Raw genomic sequence first — 6,000 nt, forward strand, 5'->3', positions numbered from 1 at the left:
TGGGCACCCCAGTCACATCACTGGCATAAACACAGCAACCTCCCAAGGGGACTGCTTTGAGGGCTGAGGCATATTTGATGGGGTGCCTCCTAACTATTCTGGTGACACCTCTGATATCCCATCTCATGTGGGATATCACAGGACCCTTCCTCCCCCAACCGAGGGTAGGGCCTGATTTGCTTACTATCGGAGTCCAGTTTGTTAATGGACAGTAAATTGATTTTTGAACCCCGATCCCTGCTGGACCCAGCTGTTCTTCCCCTGACCTGGCAGCCAAGGCCAGGCCATACAATGGTCAGTCCTTGGACCGCTCCCAGGCATGTCCAGATTTGGCCCGCCAAGCCTTCCAGGGCCAGAGGGAACCTTCCTGAGTGGCTCTGACTAACAGGCCTCTGTCTCTGTGTAGCTTCACAACAGAGCCTGTTGCCAGGGCGACCTCCAGACCCGGTGGTCTGAGACCTGAGGCTTCCAACCCCACCCCACAATCCCCACTGGCTGCTGACAGGAGCACTTACTGAGCAGCCCTCCCTGCTTCAGGGGGGCTGTGAGGGAGAATAAGGCAGGAGGGGGCCATATCTGGGTCTTTGGGGCTACTCAGCCTGGAGGAGACCAGAGAGGAAGTAGAGTCCTTGGCTTCTCTCGCGCTCTCCCTGGGTCCTGGTCTCCTGATTTCTCCAGCAGGGACCCCACATGGCCACCTCATCACATGGACCAGGGTCCTGGGCAGCAGCACGGATGCCTCCTGAGCTCTCTCAGCCCCATCGATCACCATAGCCTGCGCTTTCTGTCTCTCCAAAACCTCTGGCTTTCTCCCCTGAGCTGTCCCCCAGGTCCAATTCAGGTTCCCTCCTGAACCTGGTCTTCGTCACAGCCCAGCCTCCCTTCTAGAAACTTCAGGACTCCAATTTCCAAAGTGGCCTCAAATGGATCCAGTCCTTTCCTCCGGAATCCCTCCTTAGCTTCCCCATCACTCTCAGCCATGAATGAATCTCACCTTCCCACCAGTAAAAGCAAAGTTCGTGCAATCTAAACAAAATATGACTTTATTTATTTACATATAAATTACATACATTTGCCATCGTACAAATATTTTGGATAAGTTATAAAATATATTCTAAAAGTAGAAACTGAAAAAAATGAAAGAATAAATAATATTATTTTTAAACTTTTGGTTTCATTTTATTTAATGATCTAAAAAAGTTTCTTGCTCTGACCGAATATATTATTACTAAAAATTGTGACTAAGTATATCTCATTTTTAAGTAAAACCTTGGTTTAATGATGTGGTACATTTATTTGAGAATCTAGTAACTAAATTCCACTTATCTTTTCACTTGATTTAATGCCTGTTTTCCTCAGGAGACCTGGGATATGGAACATATGGCCTACCATGTGTGTGGGGTGGGGGCACTGATGTCAGTCTATTTATTAAATATTAGTAGAGCTTAATTTTTTCTTCCTTTTTAAAAACCAGGTAAAAATAAATATAAATTAAAGTTCTAGAATGTTCTTTCTACATGAACAAATCCCCTTGTGTACTCCATTTTGGACACTTCTGGAATTCAACAGGGTCCTTGGCCATGTTCATAGCCCCTCAGGATCTGTTCTTGTCTTACTCGCACCTTGGCTCCCACATAAAACTGGATCCAAGATTCCTGAGTATATCACACCTTTTTGTGTCTTTTCAATGCAAGTCTTTCTGCTTGATATGCCCATCCCCTATGGACTGGTTCAAAAATCTATTCTTTCTTCAAAAGCCAACCCTAAGCCACCCCTCCATGAAGTCTGTTCTGATTCTCTGGGCAGAGTCAATTATTCAGCTATTCAACACCTATTTATTGAGCATCTACTATATGCCAGGCACTGATCTAGAGGCTGCTGGGAACATAGCAGTGAACCAAACAGACAAATCTCCTTCCCTCTGGAAGCTCGCATTCTAGTGGGATAGATGTTGATGTTTTAGAGTCAGTCCTTATTCCATTTATCCACAAGGTGGTTGGCCATTTACAGATTTGTCTCCTCAGGAAAGCATTTGCTCCTATTAAAGCAGGGTCTCTGAGCCTGAGCTCCAAGCACCAGTTCAAGCCCAGAAGAGGAGCCCGATGGATAACGGAATTAAAAGAATAATAATACAGGGGGTAACCCATGCCATGATGCCAGCCATGGGCGAAGAGCTGACACCAAATCCAGACTGACATGCTCCAAGTGCCTGAGTCCACCACAGGCTGGCTCAGTACTCAGGGCTCCGTTCTCGAGAACCTCATCCCTGCTCCTATGAGAAGGAACTGGACGGCCCCCTGCGGCAGGCAGGAACCACTTCCACCTCCGAGTGTCCCTATATTTAGCCATCTGCTGTGACCCTGCAGCCCTCTCTTCTCCACTGCAGGAGGGAATTGCTCAGGCAGCTTTGATGGCATGTTTTCCCAGGCCCTGCTCCTGCTTCCCAGACCCTCAGCCTCCCTGCAGGAGGTGGGGCCCAAGACCAGGGCCCTGTCCACTGGCAGGTTCCGCATTCTAAAATAGCATCAGCACTTGGCAAGTAGAGCTGGCCACCTGTAGGGACAGTGCTGGGGGTGGGGTGGAAGCTCGGGAGTGAGAGGGGGTTGGCCTGGACAGAAACCTCCCAGGTAGCACACTCTGTGTTCTCTGATCCCTTCCAAGCAGGAAGTCCTTGGCCCCTGACTCTTCCACTGCACAGGGTCTAACTGCTGATCGACAAACAAGGCCTCGACCCTCAGCTCCCACGACCTCCCCCCCCCCCCCCACACACACACAATCTGGACACAAGCCACATGGTTCCACATGGGTCCCAAATGAGCTTCCAACCTCTGAAACTTGGCTTAACTGGACCTCCCCTATGGCACCCACCCCCAAGGAATGCCTTTATTATCTGTTGAAATTTAGTCACTATATAAAGAGTCAGTTCAAATGCCACCTGGGCCCCAAGGTCCTCCAATGCCATGGGCATAGGGGAGGTGGCCATGCTTCAGTGCTCTGTCTCTGACCCCCCAGGCCTACCCACCCTATAACTTCTGCTTGGTTCAAAAACCCCCAGACTGATGGTTGCACGATGCAGGTTCTAGCCTAGCTTGCTGTGTGACTTTGGGGCTGTCACTCCCCTGTCTGGCCCTCAGTTTTCCTGCCCATGAAATGGAGAAGTTGTGTTACATGATCTGGATGGGCCCTCCCGGCATTCTGAACCTATGATTCACCATCTGGGGCAGTAAGGTCATTTTGGTAGAGAGAACTCCCTCTGACCCTCAAGCTACTAGAGGTGTGGTCCCCTCCTTTCCCCACCAACTTTCCCCACAAAGCCAGTCTCCCAGAGGCAGGTGTGGTCTCCTGAGGGGGTTCTCTGGCTGTGGCCAGAGGGCACTGTGGCCAGGCTGGCTTCCAAACCAGCGAGGCAGCCTCCCATGCAAGGAGGCCTCCCTCTCACCATCCATCTGGTTCAGGTTTCTCTGTTTTGTCTCAGCTGGAGCACTCGGCCCACAAGTCTTGCAAACTGGAATGAAACATCCCAACCACAGCATTTCCATGTTGTTGATTTCAGCAGGGCAAAGGCCCAGGGGTTCTACACAGACCACTGGCATCTCTGCAGGATGATAGGGAATCCCAGCAGAGATGCTCTAAAATTTAAAGAGGGCACCAGTTCTCACTGAGATTCCAATGAGGCAATAAAGATCCCTTAGGATGCATCAGTCTCGCCAGGCCTTGAACTCTAATGAGTTCTCAGGTTTGCACTCTCTCCTTTTAGTAGAAACCAAAGGCAGCTTCCAGGAAGTTCACCATTTAAAGAGAACTGTAAGAGGCCATCTAAACCAGACTCTATGTTCCTTCAGGGCAAGGGTAGTAACTATTTAGTGGCAATTTATTCAATAAGTGTCTACTGTATGCAAAGCAGTATACTGAGCCCTGGGGTACAACAGGGAGTAAAAGTGATACAGTCCCTGCCCTCATGGAACTGACATTCTAGTGGAGGGAAGTGGACAAATAAATATGTAATGTTCCAGGTAGTCATAGGAGCTATTAAGGAAAACAAAGTGAGGCAAGGGGACAACAGGGAAACTGAAATGAGGTCTATTTTAAGCAGGCCTGTCTGGAAGGCCTCTCTCTCTGGAGGTTGACATTGGAGTTGAGACCCGGAGGAAGTGAAAGAGGGAGCTTTGGGAATATCTGAAGGAGGAATGTTCCACACAGAGGAGACAGCTAGTGCAAAGGCCCTGAGCCAGGATTGTGCCAGGAGTGATACAGGAACAGCGAGAAAGTCAGTGAGGCTGCGGCATGGTGAGGAAGGGAAAGAGGGAAGAGATACAGTAAGGGGATGTCAGGGGCTAGGGAACAGACTATGCTGAGCAGTGTCTTTTAGTTTTGTGGATTACAATCCACAGTAAGAAATAAATTTTATATTGCAATTCAGTACAAACATACATATACAAAAATAAAACCAAAATAAACATTTAATGAAACATACCTTTACTATATGTGTACATGCTTATATATTTTATTTTATTCTATGGGATCTAAAAAAATAACGCTCGTCATGATCCTTAAATTGATTTCCTGACCTATTAAAACATTGTGACCCCCAGTCTGTAAAACACTGATCATTATAACGAGTGAGCTGAGAGCCATTGGACAGGTTTGTATAGAGGAGTGATGTGATCCATTTGCTTTTTGGTTACCTTTTTTTTTCCCCTTCACATTAACATATAATTTACATACCGTAAAATACACCCTTTCTAGTGTACAATTCTGTATACTAGAAATGAGTTTTGACACATGCACACAGCTGTATAAACATCATGTTTTGCTTTTGAAAGGGCTCATGCTGGTTGCTGAGTCGAGATACCCTGGAGGGGACAAGAGTGGTCTCAGGGGAGGCCAGCTAGAGGCTGTTGAAATAGCCCAGGTGAGAGATGGTGGTGGCCCACAGAGGGGTCTTGGCTCAGACCAAAGTATATTTCTGAAGGCTGAGCGGATGGGACTTGCTGCTGTTTGGATGTGGCATGTGAGAGAAAGAGGGGACTCAAGCATGACTGCGAGATTCCTGGCCTGAACAATGGGAAGTGGGAGACAGAGAAAGGTTTGGGGAGAGAATCACCCGTTCTGGTTCTGACAAGCTAAGTATGAAAGTCAAGATGACAAGAGTTGGGAATAGTGTCCCGGGAGAGGCCCAGCCTGGACGTGGGAGTATTTGGTATCTGGAGACACTGAAAGCCATGGGCCTGCCTGAGATGGCCAGTGAGTTGGTGGATGGAAAGAGCCCTGGAGCAAGGCCACATTAAAGGGATGGACGGTACTGGTTGGTCAGTTCTCAGCAGGAGAGGGAGCAGAAGCTGCCAGTGATGTGGGCAGAGACGCAGGAGCCAGTGAGGAAAATGCCTCCATATCTAAGAGGGAGAGACCAGCTGGCTAAGCTAAACACAATGAAGGAAGAAGTGAGCAGCCGGAGGTTGGCGTGAGCTGCCTTGAGCTGCTGTGTGCTGCCATGAGTGGCCGGTGGCCTGTGTGAGTGGCTGGCAACCATCATGATCGGCCAGCAGCGAGCGACAGCAGCCGTGAGCTGCTGTGAATGGCAGACCAATGACCGGCGACCGACTGCCTCAGCTGTGGGGGAAGCACAAGGCTCATAATACCAGCATGGTCCAGGGAGCTGTGTCCTACACAACTAGACTGAGAAACAACGGGTGGAACCGGAGTGTGGGGGGCGGGGAGACAGAAGAAGGGAAAAAAAAATGAGGGCAGAAAATTGTAGCTAGTGTGGATCTATAGAGTAGACACTGGGGGACATGGCAGGATTCCAAACAGGGTGTGGCATGAGCTGAGCTGTGCTTTAGGAAAATTAATAATTATTATTTATTATTATATTATTTATTATCATCGATTAAACCCTTGCTGTGGCCACGCCCCGTGCTAGTGCTTTATACATATTAACTCATGAATCTTCCTGTCAACCTTTGTGACAGGTATTACTATTTCTGATTTACAGGCAAAGAC

This window comes from Rhinolophus sinicus, linkage group LG06 (assembly GCF_036562045.2).
Source record: "Rhinolophus sinicus isolate RSC01 linkage group LG06, ASM3656204v1, whole genome shotgun sequence".
Classification (NCBI taxonomy): Eukaryota; Metazoa; Chordata; class Mammalia; order Chiroptera; family Rhinolophidae; genus Rhinolophus; species Rhinolophus sinicus.